This window comes from Lissotriton vulgaris, chromosome 9, assembly GCF_964263255.1.
Source record: "Lissotriton vulgaris chromosome 9, aLisVul1.2, whole genome shotgun sequence".
NCBI lineage: Eukaryota > Metazoa > Chordata > Amphibia > Caudata > Salamandridae > Lissotriton > Lissotriton vulgaris.
The window spans coordinates 353757237-353777207 of record NC_141697.1 but is presented as its reverse complement, the minus strand read 5'-3'; the positions used below and the strand labels follow the sequence as shown (position 1 = coordinate 353777207).

General features: G+C 43.3%; 1 protein-coding gene across 3 annotated transcripts in view; it reads left to right on the top strand.

Annotated features, from left to right (window-relative positions):
• The first annotated feature begins 4507 nt into the window (after positions 1-4507).
• The window catches only part of DDX24 (DEAD-box helicase 24), a 204826-nt gene continuing 189362 nt past the window's right edge, over positions 4508-19971 (top strand). The window contains exon 1 of one of the 3 annotated variants that reach the window (XM_086937721.1): positions 4508-4528. The gene's annotated coding sequence lies outside the window, so the exon portion shown is untranslated. Of the gene's footprint in view, positions 4529-4811; positions 5273-19971 lie in introns of those variants that run through there. The other 2 variants (XM_086937720.1, XM_086937719.1) reach the window with 2 other exon arrangements.

Genomic DNA, 19971 nt, shown 5'->3' with positions numbered 1-19971 from the left:
TAGGTTTTTTCTGGGCTAATTTAGTGTTTTTGGGGCATCACACATATGGCAAGATATATGTTGCAAGATCAGGGCAGTCACTCCTGGGATGGCCACACCCGGAGCAATTGGGAATTAGGCTTGATCCCAGAGCTGACCCTCCTGTTTATGCTGTTGAATCCCATAAGATCCTTCATAAAGAAGACACAAGCTTCATTGATAAGTTAATTGAGCAATGTCCTGGTGTTTTAGTGGGAAATTAGGAAAATACCAAAGTTTCAAACATGTCATTAAGTTACACGACAATATTGTACCTGTCCGTCACAAAGTGAGGAATGTATCCCTTTCTTACAGGAACAAGCTAAAGGACATGCTTAAAGACTTGTGTGAAAAGGACATTTTAGAATCCATTGAGACTTCACCGTGGGTTTCTCCCATTGTTATTTCTATCAAATCTTCAGGCGAGCTTCCGCTATGTGTGGAGTTACGCAACGAATAATGCCATCTGGGTAGATGCTTATCCCCTACCCAATCTGCATGAGATAGTATCAACTTTGGTTGGTGCGCAAGTATTTTTGTGCAATGATTTAGCTAGTGCGTATCACCATGTTGTCCTTGCCGAGGAATAAAGGAAACTAACTGCTTACACTACTTCAGAAGGTCTTTTTAGGTACCACCGTATGCCTTTTGGTCTTGCCAGTGCCGCTTCAGTTTTCCAAAGACTAATGAGAGACACCTTGGAGGGTTTAACTGGCACCATTGCTTTCCAGGACGGCATACTTGTATATGGCAAGAACAATGAGAAACATGATCTCAACTTATAAAAAGTCATTGCTGCTTTGTCTGGAAAGGTTCTCACCCTTCTTCTTAATAAATGCAAAATCAAGGCGATGGAGGTAGAATATCTTGGACATTCTATTAGTGGAATGGGCATAAGACCTAAACATAACCATATTGAAAGCATTATTAAAGCCCCCATTCCCATTTCCAAAGAACAGTTGGTGGCTTTTCTTGGCATCATAGGATTTTACGCCAAATGTATACCCAATTTTGCGTCTAAAATAGATTGTTTCAGATGCCTCCTCAAGAAAAACGTAAAATTCTCTTGGACCTATGACATGTCTTAAACCTTTGAGAATTTTAAGAAATTTATAGTGAATGCCCCATGTTTAAAACCATTTGTGTTTGGGAAAAAACTGCATCATTATGGTGGATGCTAGCAACACTGGTTTGGGTGGTGTACTGTTACAGAGAGACAATAGGAAAGAGTGGATAGTAGCATATGCATCCAGAATTTTAAGAGACACTGAAAAGAACTATTCAGTTATTGAAATAGAACTGTTAGCTTGTGTTGGGAGGGGGGGGGGCTGAACATTTCCGGATATTTTTATGGGGAACCAAATTCACCATCAAAACTGATCATAAACCTCTTGTTTTCTTGATGGCTCCAGGTGGAGGACATACGATGACTCCACACTTTGCTAGACTAGCCTCCAGGCTACAATCTTTCCATTACCAGATAGAATATGTACAAGGAAAGGGAACATACACGCAAATTGCATGTCTAGATTACCGGTAGCAAGTTTGGAAGGGATTTAAGAGGAGGATTGTGAAGGAGCGTTCACTACACATGGTGTCAATTTAGTGTATGGTGAACGAACTAACCTATGTGAGGATGTTTGGCTCCTAGAAACAGAGAAAGATGTGGAATTGAATAAGGTCAAAAAGTACGTAGTACAAGGAGGCCCAAACAAAGGAAGCTGTCAGGTGATATGATGAGCTATTTTAAGGTACATGACAAGTTGGCTATTGAGAACGGTTTACTTTTGAAAGGTGACAAAATTATTGCTTATTATTCGCTGAGAAGCAATATTGTTGAAATTGCCCATGAAGGGTATTTAGGCATTTCCTACACTAGGAGATGCATTAGAGAAATGTTTTGGTGGCCTGGTATTGATGTGTGTGTTGAGCATTTTGTGCGCACTTGCGCCAAATGCTCAAATAGTGACAAGTCGGTTGTTGTTTTACGCCCTGAGCCTCATCCTGTAGATTTTCCCTCTGGTCCGTGGCGCAAACTGGGTTTGGATATCATCAGCCCATTTTGTGTTTTACCCAAGCATGAAGACTTTGGAATTGTTCTCATTGACTACTATTCAAAATGGCCTGAAGTCAAGATGGTTAAGGAAATAACTTCACAAAGTGTTATAGAGTTTCTATCTAGATGACATTTTTTGTAGGGAAGGTATTCCCCAAGAAATCGTCACAGACAACGGACCCTAATTTGTTAGTAAGGAAATGGAATGTTTTTTGGAGAAATGTGGAATTATTCGAAACACAAAAGAGAGTTTTTTTAAAGGGATTACTCCCAATCCCCCTGGGGTATCAGTAACGAAACAAAGAAATGAGTTATCCTGCTGATAAGAAATATCTATGAGATGAGAAGGTAACTTTAGCCGGATTACTCCTTTCTGTGAAATGTGGAATTACACGAAAATCGCTGTTTTCCACCCCGAGGCCAATGGCCAAGTTGAGCGTTTCAAGCGGGTAGTGATGGAGGCTATTCAACTTTCAGTAAAGGGGGTTTGAATTGGTGTAATGCTTTGCAATCCATGTTATTGTCGTACAGAACCTCGCCCAATTCCTTACCTTGGCTAGTCCATTTGAACTTTTGAGAGGACGTAAACCTAGCACAAAACTAGCTCCTTGGCTGTTGAAGAAGAACCTAGGTGTAAGTAAAGATTTCACTAATGTAGACTGTGAAATAGTTCGATATAGAGTTGAAGCGTACAAAAGGAAAATGAAACAAGTCATGAAAAATAATTTGGGTTCTGTAAGCAAACAGGGGATTGCTGTTGGTGATTTGATTTGCATAAAAAAGAGGGTGTTGCCAAGGGTTTCCCTGTTTGGTCAGTTCCCAAGAGTGTTATTGAGGTTTTCAAAAATGCTGTCAGAGTCGAGTTTGGCAGTGTCTGGAATCTAAACAGAGTCTCCCTGTTTAAAGGTGTTGTAACCCCACAAGAAGATTCTAACAGCAATGTGTTTGTAGATGTTGGGCAACATAATGATCTAGGAAATCATGCTTCTTCCCTTATCAATCACAAGAATGTTCCTTCTAGGTTTGTGCGAAACCATCACCTTCCCGTGAGGTTCAAAGATTTTGTCATGAAATAGCTTTTTTTATTTATTTTTTCCTTTTCTTTAAGGGGGAAGGTGTGTCGAATGCATGGGAGCGTGGCAGACACGAGCGTGGCACTCGTGTCACAGCTCGTGGCTGCCTCGTGTTTTGCGGGGTTGTTGTGTTTCAAAAAGGTGAAAAGGTTGGGAGGTGGGAGAGAATGCGGTTGGATTCATTCTACCTGTAAACTGCGTCTGAAGAACTACTCTGTTTCCTACCTACTTATTATTTGGATCGGATACTTTCTTACACTGTGATATCTGGCTCCCATGAACATGGTACCCAAGACCGCCCCTGGAACCACTGGGACACATCATTGGCAGGCGGACCTGTTCCCACCAGCAGGACCGGACTTGCCATAGCGGGCACCGGGCGTTTCCCCGGTAGGCCGCTAAGTTGGGGGATGGGTTTGTGCCCCTGGGGGCCTGTTTTTGTTACCGGGGGTCAGCAATATCGGTCCCCTGTATAAAATTGGCCGAAACGGGCCCTCGCAAACTGCTCGGTTGCACTCCCCCTCACCCAGTTTGCCAGGGCCGGTTTCTGTTCCCAGTTCGGCCCTGCCCACCAGTGTTCATCACCATCCAGGCACCCGCCCATCCTGGACCAGCCACATTGGTCGCCTTTCTGACTGGCGCAAGAGATGATGGAGTCCGAAAGCAGAGGTATGGTCTTCACCCTAATCCAGCACCAAGCCAGCTGCTCCGAGACTATATGTGCATGGTGTAAATTAAGTTTGGTGTTCATCTAATAAAAGTTGGAGGGATGTAGAGTGCCAACGGGCCTGTAGGATACAGTGAAATGGATCACACCATGCGCGCCAGGTGTCGCCTAAGGGGATAAATTAACACCCCTGGGGCCACTCGAGGCACTCCTCCAACCACCTCCTAGCCTCAGTGTCCCGTTATTTGTTGCTAATGCTACCTGCGGCCTATTTGTGTGCTGCCCCTGAGGGCACCATGCTTTTAGTTTACGAATCATTTGCATCTGGTGTGCTATTCCAATAAGCTCAGTGGAAGGAAACAAAAACATCATCACCCAGAATGCATTTGTTGTAAGATGAACTTGGAAATGTCTTTTAAACACCTTTAAAAAGGAGCCTCTTTAGACACATCAAAGTGCTGCACTACCACTTTCCAGAGGACACGGATGATCCCACCCATACATACATGAAATGTACAATGTATACACTGAGCGCGGTTTTCTTGCTCTATGTATTGAGCTTTATAAATGCTTTGACTACTATTATAGATCCTATGTTTCTTTTTTCCCAATAGGATCTGAAGCTAAAAAACTGACAGAAGTGAGATGTTCTAGTCCATCGCTACGTTCCGCAGCCAAAAAGAAGAGGAAACCTTGGTGCGCGATAGAGACAATGTAAGGAGACGTTGATTGGTTGCTAGATGTCACGTTTCAATTTGTTACTCCCGATTTTCTTGGGAATTGTAGTTCTTTATGGCATGCGTTTACATTCTACTTAATGAAGGCACAGGAAAAAGAAAGGAATAATCATTGCTCCGGTCCTGTCCTAGGTTTGTCTTGGCAAGTCTGTTGTGCTCTGAATTGCAATTGCAAAACTATTACTGCTGTAAATGGAGGTCGAATACGCGAAACATATCCGGTCGGTTCCTTGAAAAAACACTTGTCGTGAGATTGGCAGGAGAATGTGGTTTATGATTCAGGATAACTAGCAGCCAGTTACTTGTCGAACTGAGGGAAAAAAATGCGGACTCCGATTCTGCCGTCTGCTTGCTATATTTGCGAGCAGGTTGTGGCTAGGTTTCGTTTCCTGCCCAAGCATCTTTTTGTGGTGCGCTCGGGTGTCGAGAACCATCCGGACTGTAACTAAATCGTCTGCGCGTCACCTTCTGCGTGTTAACGTCACTGGTTGATTTTTCCTGCGCCTGGCCTTGTCACCAGCGCTGCAGTTTCCCCCATGTGTTCTCACTGCTGATTTCAGGACTTCCACTTTGCGGGCACCAACCGCTCTTGCGTTCTTCACAGCGTGGCCGCTAAGAGTGCGGTGAGTGTTCTCCGTTGTCAAGAAGGGCGCCCAGGTGGTTGAGTTAAGTTCCTGTGGAGATTTCTGAGCCCAGAAATAACCGAACAAACAAAAAAAAGGTAGCAAGTTTACTTGTTCGTAGATTTCATTGTATTCGCGTTAATGACTATCCGGTTTGAAATCTACGTTTTATTAAACTACCGAATGTTTAAGACGACTTTTATGTTTTTTATTTCAATGTCACAATCCAGTGAATTGTTGTGGGGCTTGGAAAAATTGCTGAAAACGGAAAAAAATACTAGAGTTGGGCAAGCCACCAATTTAACGTGGAGAACCGTGCAAAGAGTCTGACTTGGCTCTAGAGCCCAAGCTATACCCTGAAAATAGTCTGCATGTAAATTATGCAACTAACATCATGTGGAAATATGATAAAGTCTGTTTAAAAAAAGTGTATTTCTTTGACAAGCGGAAGTGCTGCTTCGAGTACATCAGGCTCTATCACTGCATTGCAAGATAATTATTAAAAGTAATCGTTTTTAAACATGATCCTAGAAACATTCATTATCCCCCTCTTCCCTGACGACAGTGGCTGTCATTAGTGGAGCAAGAGGCAAGTCAGCTGTCATCCGTGCCCTATATGTGGCTAGTGCTTTCCAGACTTCTTTTTTTTTATTTATTTTAAATTTCAGATAATTTTATTAAGAGTTTCAATAATGAGGAGCAACGTACATTTACAAAAGTATAATATCACAGCAGAAGGAAATTAAACCTAGTTCCATTCAAGGACATGCTTATTAGTGGGATGTACAAAATTAAATTAAAGGGTGACGGGCGCAAATTAAATTAAAGGGTGACGGGCGCATATGTAATGGTGTACTTAAGACTCAGGTCATTGTAACCTGCATAGTGCCATTTGCCATTGTGACACTGGAAACATCTTAATATATATTGTAACATCACTTCGATTGATACCTACATACATTGAACACATATATTGTACATATGAACATGTTGAAGCATCTTTATACCTATTGAAACATCAATTTGATTGATCGCTTAATACACTGAATACATATATTGTACCTATGGTCCTGTTAAGGCATCTTATTACATAGTGATACAACAGTTACATAGATATGTCTAATTCAGGAATTAAAGCATGTCATAGTCCATTCCATAACAATGTTGGTGAAACCTAAAAAGAAAAAAGGATTAGAAGAAAACATAAACTTTGGTTGAAGTAGAAGATGTAATGGAAGAAAATTTGTCAGCATTGATTGGGTTATATGAGTATGACCCACCTTTAGGATATGTCCTACCGTGGTCTGTGTATTAAATAGTTCACATTAGGACCAACTCAACCCCAGAAATAAATTACGGCTATACAGCCATTCAGAGTGGATCGTGACTGAAGGAAATTGCATCCAGTGAATCTTGCATCTTTCTATTTGGTGAACCCCGTGGCTATAGTTGTAGATATATATTATCAGCTCCTCTAAGAAAGGAGAGCCATTCTTGCCACATCCTAGCATTTTTCCAGGTATCAAGAATTAGTTTTCAGGCATATGTAAGCATTAAGTCCAAGAGACAGCGGTTGCCCTCGTTGTGCAAATGAGGATCTAGTTGACCTAGAAGGATATAGGAGAATTCTCAAGAGGGCTCAATATTTTAAGTATTTTTAGGTCTCGCTAGAGCCAGCGCATGCGCTGCTCGGGCGAGACATTTAGTAAGCAGCTTTTTAGAGTGCTGCCAAAGGCAGCCACCAGCTTACTCTTACGCGCACAAGCACGCGTGCCTCGCTCCGCCTCTCCAATGTTAACTTGCGGCGCATGTGCTTGTCTTTTCTTCTTTTTTTACTTTTGCCAGCGCAGGCACCACTCGCATGCTTTTTTTTCTTTCAGCGCACGCACACACAACACCCGGGCTTGTTTACCCTTGTCTGTTCACAACGTATGGTATACAGTACAGTAATACGGTGGCTGGCGACAGCAGCTCAGGATTACTGGGGACACGTCTAAATACTTCATTCAGTAAGGTGTATTTTTATTGAGATGCATTGTTGGTAGCTTTAGTGATTTACTTGAGGAAAACAGATAATCCGCTATGCCAATGCTTGTTTTATACAGTTACGAATGTTGTCCCAGTAGCTTTGTATAACTGGGCAATGGAAGAGCATATGGCTCAAATCCCCTTCATGAAGCTGGCAATTCCAGCAAATCAAGCTCTGTGAGAGATTGAGTTAAACATTTTAGATGGCGTCCAGTGTGTTCTATTAATGATCATGTATTTTGTCTGTGCAAGTGATGGTAAGATCTTGTTTGAGAAGGGTGTTTTGTGTATACTTTTCCAATCGAATGGTAATTTTTGGAATTTGGTTCAGATTCCCATTTCAACTCGTCGGAGTGTGATTTATTTGGACTAGGGAGTTGTAATTTATATATCTTAAATACTATATGTCCAGATTTTAAGAGTAGGGCCCTCAACCTGCGAATCGATGGATGTAAGGGAAGTATTGAGAGTTTAGTTAGTTGAGCCTTTAATTTCAAAAACGTATAGCAGTCCAGAGGGTCTAAACTAAACGTGTTAGCAGACTAGAGTAAGGTTGTGGGTCTTTGACTAAATTGATACCATGAATCGACCATTTTTGACAGTATGTCGTTTGTCCATCTCTTTACAGAGTGGGTTTATGCCATAGACCGATCAGGTTGAACTTTTTGATTGTTATCTGCGATAGGTAGTATAGTTGCAAGAGCACTTGCTTCCTATTCTGGATGACATATTAGGAGTGTGGTGTGTGAGTAGTGTTCATTGTTAAGATTCCATGGAGTGGGATGTTATTTAGAAGTGATTTCTCTATATTCACCCAAGTTGGTAAATAATCTAGATCATCGGGGAACAAAAAGAATCCTTGTTTACAGAGGTATGCCATTTCATAATTCCGGAAGTCCTAAACCACCATTCTCTTTGACTAATTGAAGCTTTCTAAGTGATATTCTTGGCTTCTTCCCGTGCCAAAATAAAGAGTTCAAGATATTATCAATTTTGTTGAGAAAGTCATTAGAAAGGGTTAAGGGGAGAATGCTGAATAAATAGTTCATCAGTGGTTTAATCATTGTTTTTAAGGTTTCAATTCTTCCCCCACCAGGATAGGAATTTTGGAGACCAACCATCTAGTAGTGTGTTGATTTTTTTTTATTAGAATACTTTCATTAGTCTGCAGGGTGGTGATTAGGTCTTCGCAAACTCTATTCCTAAATATTTAATACAGCCTGGTTGCCACGCTAGACCTGTTTTTCCTATGATTTCTTTGTTGCTGATGTTGTTGAGAAGCTTAACCCTCGTTTTGTCTTTAAGCGTGTGCCCTGAAATTTCGGAGAATCTTTGTTTCGTGGACATTAAGGCTGGGATAGCTTTGTCAGCGTTTTCAGAGATAGAGCGTCACTCTCTCACTTCTTTCTTGCCGATTAATTTCTTTAAAGCAATGTGGTCCGTGAAGGTGTAAGGTGTCCCTTGAACTATAACGTGATATTTAGCTGGACTAGCAAAAGAGAATTGGGAGTTCATGGCCTTAAGTCTCAGGAGTAAGGCTAAGAAGTCATTCCTCGTTTCAACTGTAGTCTTACAGTAGTCCTAAGATATGAAGATTTTGTTGCCCTTCCATAATATGTGGTTGTGCTTTCTCATGAAGGCTAAAATCAGCTCAACATGCTGATATCCAAGTGGGTTTACATACGATTGGTCTCGGAGATTTCTCATTTGGGATATTCCTTATAAGCACTCTGTTCCCTATCAAATTCTAGATTTTTGGCAAAAACCAGATTTGTGACTAATGTGAACCATTTTTCTTGAAAGGCGATGCATGATCCAGCTGATTCTTTTTCGCCTTCTCCGTATTTTTGGAATCCCGGGTTTCCACACCGTTTCCTGTCCTCCAAATTCAAGAGGAACTTATTCATTGAGATCGTGGTAGGATTTGTTCAATCTAGAATCAGTGTTCCAACTGGCTGATCCTGCTTTCTGCTTCTGCAATTCTAGAGTTGGTCACTCTCATGTCTTGACGGATTGCGGAGATTTCGCTTTGCATAATATCAGTATTCTCTTTTGTTGATTTTGCATGTTCATGTACATCTGCAAGTCTTTTTTAAAGATGGTTTCCATGGTGGAATTTGTTTTTTTTTTAGTTGAGTCTGGGTTTGGCGGGTGGCTTTCACTCTCTTTAGTCTTGTTTTAATTTCTTTCTTTGCCATTCTTGCGCAGAGCTGGTATTTGTTGTAGAACTTGTTCGAAGGGCTGTTCTGCAGGATTTACTCTCCTATTGAGGATGTGGATTGATTAGCAGGTTCTGCTGGTCAATTTTTATCATAATTTGTTATGTAATCTTTTTTTGAGGGGTGTGGGGGGTAGCCTGTTATACGTGTTATACCACTGTGAGCCCCTTTTTAGGTTTCGCCTGGCCGTAGCACTGCGCAGCAGTGCTCGCGCAGGCAAAATCTTATGATCCTACAGTATGGGGCTTTGTCCCGCCTCTGTCTTCCATTGGCTAGCTCCATAAATGGAGGCTAGCCATTGGAAGAGATTGGTTGTCAATCACTCTTTCCCCGTCCCGACGCGATTCGGGTGCTTTTCCGTGTCTTTTTTTAAGTCCAGCCCTTTTTGTCAATGAAAACAGATGGCGAGTCTTTGATCTCTACGGAGTGTCTTGCTCACGCTGTCTGCACGGGCAAGTCGGCTCCCTGATTGGTTGGCAACTACCAAATATGCTTTGTGATTGGTGGACCTTGTCAGCCAATCAGAGAGCCTACTGGCGTGTACAGGGAGCATGAGCAAGACACTGTCGACTCGTTTCTCCTTTGCTTTCCTTTTCTCCGTAAATAAATCTTCATCGTTTTACAATGCCAAATTGTTATTTGCTTCATATTTATCTGGGAGTAATACACTTGTTTATAACTGCAGTTTTGGAAAAAATAAAATAAAGATAATTAAAATAAAAAACACATCTCTTCACTTAAATGTGCTACATGTGTTATCAAAGGTGGGTTGCCCTTGATAGCCCTTCAGAAGCTACCTTTACAAGATGGCCGACATGGATACGGTTGTCGTCACTCTTTTTCGATGCCAGAAACTCTGTGGTTACATCTATTCGCTCTGTCTGGAATCGATTATTTTGTACACTTCTCGCTGCGGTCTCTGCCTCCCGTGCGGTTTCCGCGGGGGGAGAGCCATCCAGACAAGCGGACCAGGTCGGGACTGGCTCTCGGCGAGGGGCTGTGTCATTTCCTGTTTCTGCCCAGTCCTCCGCCGCCTTCTCCCCTTCCCTTTCATTGCTGCCCTCCCCACCCTCCTCTCCCTGTGCCGGCAGGATCAGGCGCCACTCCTGCGCTGCTGCTGCTGGGGCTCTCGGTGGCCACGGAGGGACCGTCCAGGGCTGCCACCCTCTTCCCACCGGGTGCGCATCACAGGGTCCGAGGTAAGACCACGTCACCTCGCAGCGCTATGTGCCCTCACCCGAGTTATGCAGACTTGCGAAGTGTGTAAAAGTGCAGAGTTTCAAGTGCTGCTCAGCTTTTTGGGGTGACGTCGGCAGCTCTCTACAAATCTATTTCATAGTTTGCATAGTTTCCCATTGTGTCTCCGGTGCCAGAGTTGTAGTGCGCGGAGAGCTAATGCAAGTTATTGCTGCTGCACTTTATTTTCAGTTGTTGCCATAAAGTGCACCAGTCCGCTGAGTATTTGAATGTTTCGGCTGCAAGAAAGCGATGCTTGGCATCTGTGTGCACATTTTGTTTCTGGAAAGCCAGTCTCTTCCATAGAGCATGCCTCTGGCTGGCGGGCGAAGCATCCCTTTAGCCGTGTTTGCCCCCCCGGATAGGATGCAAGGAACGCAGCCAGAGCTGGGAGGCATTTTGGAAAGGGCGTGCTCTCCCACGTCAGTCGAGTCCCCCTTCTCCCGGGCTCTGATGCCACAGACCCCCTCTGGACCTGAGTGCCATGTCCACAGCCACAAGGGCAGCCAGGGCAGGACGGGACCTCTACCTGCCCGATCTCGGACCACCCACCGCGCGGTGTTAGTGCTATTGTATTTATTTTATCACTCGGCCACGCCCCTTCTCTGCAATATTTAATGTATGGCGTTCATTGAGCCTCTGGCCGTAGAGTTTCATTGGTGACTACACGCAGCCTCGCTTGGGCAAGTTAATTGGCTTTCACAGTGATTTCACGCTCTGTTTTCACTGTGAGTGCACACTTCGATTTCACTGTGGATGCACACTTGGATTTCACTGTGGATGCACACTTGGTTTTCACTGGATGCACACTTGGTTTTCACTGTGAGTGCACCGTTGGTTTTCACTGTAGATGCAGACTTGGTTTTCATATGGTTTAATGTCAGCAGAGCCCTGTCACGTTAAATAATAATATTAATGCGGGTGGCTGTGTGTGTGTGTGTGTGTGTGTGGCTGTTTGTGTGTGTGTCTGTCTGTAGCTGTGTGTGTGTGTGTGTGGCTCTGTATGTGTGTGTGGCTCTGCGTGTGGCTCTGTAGGTATGTATGTGTGTGGGTCTGTGTGTTTGTGTGTGGCATTTGCGAGAGATTAAGCTATTGGCATTGTAAATGACAGTACCATTTATGTATCTGTTTTCAAAACCAACACATAAATAAAAATTGTCATTTACAATGCCAATAGCTCTAACTTTTTCAAAGGCGAGACCGTTGCATTGTAAATGCTTGTTATTTCTTTACAATTTGGGACTGAGAGATTATGTATACTATTTATTCTCTATGTTGTAATGAGCAGGAGAGTAGGTCACGCTGGGTCAGTACCTCCGACCCCTATGGCTTCTGAGAGTGCTCCCTCTACCGCCGAACCGAGTATTTTCCTTACTTTTATGCCTGATATTTACTCCAGTTGTATGTTATCTCTGTTTTATCTCTGATTACTCTGCTGTTGTTTGCTGTTTTTACCTCTGTTTTCTGCTGTTCTCCCATGCTCTTGTCACATTATTCTGCTGCTTCTCTAGGTTTGTTTAGAGACATCCGCCATTTTGTGGCCCTTTATACATGTGTCCTTAGTACTTATTATTTGATTGCTTGGTTACCGTGCTTAGACACTTGCACCCTGTTCTAACCACGTGTGCTGCTGCATGTGACAAGTTGGTAGTGCCAAGTTGATGGAAACAATACTCCTTAATGAGGTGCTCTGTATCCAGTAAACAATTTAAAGACTTTAATGTGCGACTTTAGTGACGTGGCTCTCGTGGTTCATGAGCGGCCGCCATCTTATTATTCACATCCACGTGTACATTCACGCGCAATACCCGAGTTTGTGAGATAGGATCTGTACTTTCTACAGTTCACAGGAGATAAATCTAACATCCTGGACACAGGCACTGTATAAAAAGTTTGCGACTGTCTTCTGTGTTAAAGTAACGTTAGTCCTCTGCGAGTAGACTCCGCTTTAAGTATCGCTAGCGTCCTCCATGTTAGGGACTGGTAAATCAGTCAGGCAGTGACGCGCCGGCTGTATTTAATTAAATCTTTTCTCTCTATACTACCCTCTATGCTTGTTGGCACTTAGCTAGCGATCTTACTTGTAGAGTGTGTTAGAGTAACGTTGATCCTCCATGAGTGGCCTTGCATTTAAAGATCGATAGTGTCTTTCATGTTAGGGTCTGGCAGTGACGCGCCATCTGAATAATATAAAATCGCTTCATTCTATGTCTGTTGGCAATTAGTTAACGACCTTACTTGTAGAGTGCTGACGCTGCCGATAGTCGGTTGTCTGCAGCTTCCGACCTGGCATATCTGGACCTCTTCGGTACGACAAGGATGTGCACAGTGCAGCGATGAGGTTGGAGAGACCCGATTGCTTCCATAAGCTCCGTGTCTAACACTGAGCGTGTGTTGTCTGATTTTAATCCGCTGGATGCCTTGCATCAAAACTAAATCTTTCATCGATGTTGCTGCCTTATCGGTGAACTTATACAGCAAATTTACCTTAGAGAAGTAGTTTTCCTGTGAGGAGGTCCAGGCTGAAACCGCCATCTTCCTCTGCTCCAAGCCTCTTAATACCATGACCCAGTTTTTAGACTGACAAACTTTTGTAACTTACCTAGCTTTAACTGACATGAGGTGGGGACATTTTTTTAATGTAGCAGTAGACCTGCTTTTAAAATGCTGTACATTCTCAAAATAGCATACTCTTCATTTTTTTGCGTTCCTCTCTAACAGTATTTGTAAATGTCACAATCTTGACCATGCCCTTCAATATGTCTTTATCGGACTGTGGCCAAGATAGTGATCTGCCCATAAAAGTGGCAGATTGTGAACTACACTGGAGCTGAAACACTTTTCTGAGGGGGTGTTGGCATGCGGCATCTGTTCACTAAAATCACAAGGCTTCTGAAGAATCTTGCTGTTGATACCAGTGATATTAGGAAATTTGAAAAACCCCTTCTGCAGCAGAGTATTGGGTGGGGCCTCATCCATTTTGCGCTAAAACGAGGCCCAGTGGTGCATTTTGGAGCACTTCACACAATCATTAGCACTAGAGATTGATTTACCCAGAACCAACGCTGAGACTTGAACCTGTTGCTCACATCTAAAGTTGGCACATGCATATTTCTCAGTTTGTGTCAAAGTCCTACATAAGTGCGATGATTGTGTATGAGCATGTATAGTGAGTACATTCTCAGTTGAAATGGCGTTGTAAATAAAAAAAACAGCTGGAGAAAATACTGGACGGTTCTGGAGTACTAGATGGGAATACTTGCAAGCGTCTCTTTTATGACTGAACTTGGGGACGTTGCTTACCTTCTTTGAACCAGTGGAGCTGGACCAATTGTTAGAGTTGGGTGCTGACTTCAATGTTACAACAAAGAACAGCAGGACTGCCAGTACTGATGCCTATTTACTCTTGTTTATTCACGACGGCACATATTGAAATCAAACAACATATACTATAGACCTCTTTTTCCGTCTGAGTCAATCCAAAACTTTTTAGGTCTCGCACCTGGCGATGCAGCGCGAAGCGCTGTCGCCAGCAAGACCTATTGTTGCTGACTTGGCTCTCAATTGAGACAGAGATGGCCACCCGCAGAGCTTTTGGCGATTAGAGCTCGTGCGCACGCACGTACAGCCATGCGGTGTGCACATCTGTCTACCTTCTGAGGCAAGCCTGAAGCAGCGTTACTTTCACTTTTCCCATTCCCTCCCCTCCGCCGCCCCCCGATACTAACCTCAAGGCAGCTTTGCTTCCCAATTGAAGCCCCTACCCCTGTGCGCTGCCCTTGCTGGTGCCGTGGCCGATCAGCACCTCTTTGCCCATCTAAACAGGTACGGCTGGTCAGCCAAGTTCGCTGCCTGATAGAGCCACTGCCCATCTCTGCACTCACCACTCCCCCCCCCCCCCCCCCCCCCTGTCCTATACCACCACGCCCCAGGTCCCCCATGCCCCCAACCTCTTCTCTCCATCACCTCTGCGCTGAGGACGAGCCCCCCACTGCCCATCGCCGCATCCCAACAGCAGCGAACTGCTGCTTGCCTGATCACCGGCACAGCAGCGGGTAGAGGGACTCCGAGTTTGCAGGAGACCGTACAAACCTCGACGCTCAGAGCCTTCGCTGCCCTCCACTATGGGGATCAACGTGGTGCATTGGTTCCATAAGCGATTGCACGACAACCCGGCGCTGTGGGACAGCATCAAGGGAGCAGACACCGTGCACCGACGGAGAATCCCCCACTCATCCGGTCTGCGGGGGGATAATCCTCCTCGGCACTCCCTCCATGGCGCCAGGGCTCCCTCTGCACCACGGGCATTCGTGCAAATTGGCTCAAGCTGGGCAGGATAATCAGGCAGCACAGCCAGCAGGAGCCAACGTGGGCAGCGTCTTCAGGCAAAAAAGAGAATGGAAGGGGTAAGTTGTTAATTTAATTTCATTCATGGTGGCTGCTAGAAGGAATACCTTCCCTCTGAAGAAAGTGTCCCTCCTGTATACCACTATGAAAATGGAGCCGTGAAGTCTGCTTGCCTGCGTAGAGGCTTTGCATGTGAAAAGTGAGCACATTATCTGCCCAAACTACTGAATATAATGTATAACTGAAACTCTCAAGGTAGAATCTGCACAGTTTAAAGTCCGTGTCTCTTATCTAGTCAAGAGCTTACAATGCTGCTGACTCAGGTTTTTCTCTAGCGCGCATTTTTAATTGTATTTACTTGCAGCTATTACTGCAAGAAATGTATGTATACATCAAACCATAACACCATGCACAGCTGGTGGCTTACATAAATCGTCTTTAGGAAGCAGAACTTGCACGCGCCCAGGTAAAGAGTGTTCCAGGGGAGCTCCTGACGTAATCGAGAGAGGGCGGAGGCTGGGGTTTGTTCTGGAAATTACTGTGGAGGTAGCGTGTTTGCGTGGGGGTTTGGTTAGGCAGGAGTTTACTCTGAAATCTAGGCAGAGGCTGTTATGATAAAGATGTGCAAGCATGGCGAAGGACGTAAATTCATTTATTCCCTGCTGCAGGTGGCTAAGGAACAACACTCCCTAAGGCTGTCGTTAGGAGTAGCTGGTAATCCCAGCGGGCCTGTAACATAAATTACTGCCCCTACCGGGTTTACGGTAATACATTTACGAAAACATACATCCCTGACTGAGCTAAAGCCTCATGCACTGTGTTTGCCGTCCTTAAATGCATGGACATTCTCTCAAGTTTCCATAGTTCGTGCTCGGATAGTTTATCCAGTGCAGATTATATGCCCTATGCATTCTGGTACTTGTAGTCCTGAGATTTAATGCATGAAACATGACAAGCAATGCCTGAATGCCAAAAAAAAGGGGCTTCATAGCTTCTCACACACGGAATTGAGAAATATGAGCGCTCTGCAACCCATTCCGAAGTTGAATGCAGTATGACCTCACCCAGAACCTGTGAATGTCTGCCACTAGCAGAACATACTGTGAGGTGAATGGCCTGCCTTATTACATTGGGTATGACCATCTCAGAGGCATGACATTTATTTCAGTAACAAACCTTTACACTGCAAGATATTCAATCATTTAATCAATCGGTGGATTTGTAGAGCACACTACTCACCCGTTAGGGTCTCAAGGCACTGAGGGGGGAAGGGGGTGACGGGGTTCGGGTATTAATTCAGTGTTTATACAAGCATTACTTTGAAAACTACAGGGGCAAAGCGTTTTTCTAACTCAAAAGCCTTTCTGAACACCAGAGCCTATTGCAGTGTCTTCTCACCTTGGTGGAAGAGGGATTTACCCACTGAAAATGCACCCTCAGGACCAGAGCCACCACCGAAGTGGGCGGCATCACTGACTTGCAGACAACAGGCAGTAAGAGTCTAGCACAGAGTGTCTGCATACCCTGAGGCCGCAAGCCACCCTGAGTATCAGAGTTTATTACAGCATGCTTACACCTAGAGCCAGGGGGCTCATTCAGTAACACTTTATCCTGAGCGTCACAGCTCAGTGGGTACATACAAGATTGTCTTTTCAACTATTGCAAAACTACACCCTACAGGAGGGTAGCCTATCTCGCTAACCCCCAATGCGAGCATCAAGGACTAGTGCAGGGATTTGCACAAATGGAAAGCAGAGTGCTCCTTACTACCAAACCATTGATTGCTTACTGGAAAAGCTGGTAAACCTGAGGCTCTAAAATAGCTCTGTGGACTAAGGCATCTGTGAGTAACCTGAAGGTCACTGGTTTAGATTATAAGAGGTCCATTGTTCCAAGGTCTATGAAGTGAGTGCCGTTCAATTATTTAATGAGTATCGCTTGTTATCGGTGCATTGAAACCGTTCAAGTTGTAGAGTGTGTGATATAAGTTGTGTAATTATTATTATGGCATCTTTTGTAACCAGTTTACTGCTCCACTGTAATGCTAGGCTCCAAGGTGCTTTCCTTGCCAGAGGATTGTCAGACCATAAGCAGCTGCAATTCCTGGAGGGTGGAAGCATAGACCTGAGACAATCTTGGGTGAATACATATCACATGCCCTGTCCTTTATCATGTGGTATCCTTCCACATGTTGCCCTGTGGCACATGCAAGAGACACCTATCTTTCAAGGACCTTCCAGCTCATCCAGTGAACATGCTCTTGTCATACATGATGTTACTTCTCGGAACCCCTTGCACTCTGAGAGTTGAGCAATCTGGGGAAAAACACAGGGTCTAGTACAGCCAGAGGAACTAGCTTCCGCCCTTTACCACAGTAGTCTGCTCTTGGGCACACCAGTCAATCTCCTTAGGTCCCACTTCCATTCAATATCGGTGTTGGGTGCAATTCTAAACAGGCTGCATGCCACTACATTAAAATACATGTCTATTCCGTTCATCCTTACAATGCCAAGAAACAATTCTGTTTGAGGTGTCATGCTACACTCTGCCATTCTTCGACACAGCAGCACGAGTCACCTTGCTTTTCTTAATTTCCACACACACAATCTTGTGCAAGGAGTAATGTATTCCATAGGAATGATTTCTCGCCTGACTGTGCCACCGCAGCTTTTCTTCAGTGATGTATTATTTTCTTCTTCCTAAACCCTTATGCCACATAACACAACACATAATTACACTGTACTCAATGCAACATAAATAAACACCTTTTACTCAAGTTCGTGCTATGTAAAAAAAAAATTGCAATGCAATAGGTCTCACATTACTGAATCTTTGAGCTTCTAGTGTTGCATTATTATTAGCAATGCCAACAGTTCAGACTTTTATAATGCGAGACCTATTGCATTGCAAATGCTTGTTATTTAAGTTGTTTCACATATGCCATACCAAAAGCTTAAAAAATTCTTAAAATACTTGCACTTCATACCACTATCATCCTCTGGTTCCAATAATGTATTTGTGATAATTCCTCACCTGCTCTCACCCATTCCACCATCTTCATACAACTCCTTTCATTCCCATTCACCACTGTTAACACTCACCACGTCATCCAGCACTCGCACTCCCAAAGTCCTTTCAAACAAAACAACGATTTTTTCAAAAACGATTTGTTCGATACAAGCCATAGTACACAATATATACAATTAGTCACACATTTACAAAAGTTCACAATTCTTATGGCCCAAAAACAGACTTCAATGTTACAGCACTAAATATAAGGGGATTGTGAAAAACCCAGCTTCACACTATGTTCTCTAGAAGAGAGAGCTAATGATGTAGTATGTAGCTGGTGGTGCACTGCGGAGCACACTGTCGTTGAAATATTTTATAGCATTGTGCAGTAGCACGCTGACACTGCACATTTTCAATTGAAATGGCAGGTAAATTTGCACATACATATAGTTCAACTAATAAAACTATACAGCACACAAATAAAAACGTGCAGAAATTGGATTTCAGTGAATATCATTTGTTCATTACCAAATGTCTTGGCTTGTTTAGATTCTATTAAAATTGGTTTCCATATCATTTAAGAATTTTTAAAAAGTGCTCCTTTTTTGCATTCATAACTGCTGATATATTCTGAAATATGTTTACAGTTTATTTACAAGTACTTAGATTTTGTTGTGTGTTACAAAAAACTACATCCTGCAGCACTGTTTCTCAAACTGTAGGCCGCAACTCAATTTTTGGTGGGTCTCAAAAGTCCTGGCAATAAATAAAGATGCCTTTTAAATTACGTATTTATCTTGTCAGATTTGCTGCGCTTTAAAGACAGAGGTCAAATCTTAGGCTGCTTATGCTTTTTTAACAAACTCTAATTTTGCATTCAGATAAAGTGAATTATGTGACAATCTTGCTGAGTTACAGGGAGTGTGAAAGGAGATGCTGTAGGATGGCATTTTTTTGTAACGCGCAACAACATGTAAATGCCTATAAATAAAATGTGCACATTCAGCAGTTAGGAAAGTAAAAATGAAGTACATTCGTTTTGTAATTCTGAATTGTGATGGAAGCAAAGTTTTTAAATCAATCAAATCAGGACATTTTACTTTGTAATGCATAAATGATAAATATTTACTGAAACACGATTTCCACACATTATCATTTGTGTGCTAAATAGTTTTATCAGTAAAACTGTCTATGCAAATTTTGTGCCATTTTAATGGCAACTGTACTGTTTGTAAACACCAGTTTGCTACCACACAATACTTAAGTTACATAAAAAAACAAGCATTGGTTAATATATTGTTTCACCTATGTGATTAATAATAGTTTTTTTGGTTGTACATTTTAGCTTGTGAGCAGTTATGCAGTATAAGTTACTGAAACTTCGTAAAAGTGTCAAGACTTGTTTATTGCAGAAAGGTGATATGTGCAGTAACTGCGTTTTTCACACAATTATTGATTTGCCACATTTACCACTTAATCTGCAGATTAAAAAAAGGTTTCTCTCCCAAGCGGTTCAAAGAAAATGCAGTGAAGTGTTGCTGCACATTAGAATCCCCTTTGCAAAGGTTGACTGGTCAACGTTCTGTTACTTAGTGCTATATTTGCGTGGTGAACCAGTACTAATAAGCTGCGACCTATGCCTAGACAGTGCTAACAAGTGTAACCAGTGCTGGAGGTCAGTGCAAGTTTAGAGACTAACACCTACCCCACCAGGCACCTGCAACCTTGCTATTCCTCTGCATTATGTGCTTAAAGCGCCCTTGGTCAGACAGCTGAGGAAAGCAAGGCTTGGAGTAAAAGTGTAATGGGTCGAACCTTGCGTAATGGCCAGAGCTGCCAACTTTAGAGCTGGGGAACCAGGTTTGAGCCTCGGCTAAACATCCTATGATTCTGGGCAAATCACGTAATCTCCCCATGCCTACCAAAAAAATTTATGTGTTGTGTAATGTAACTGG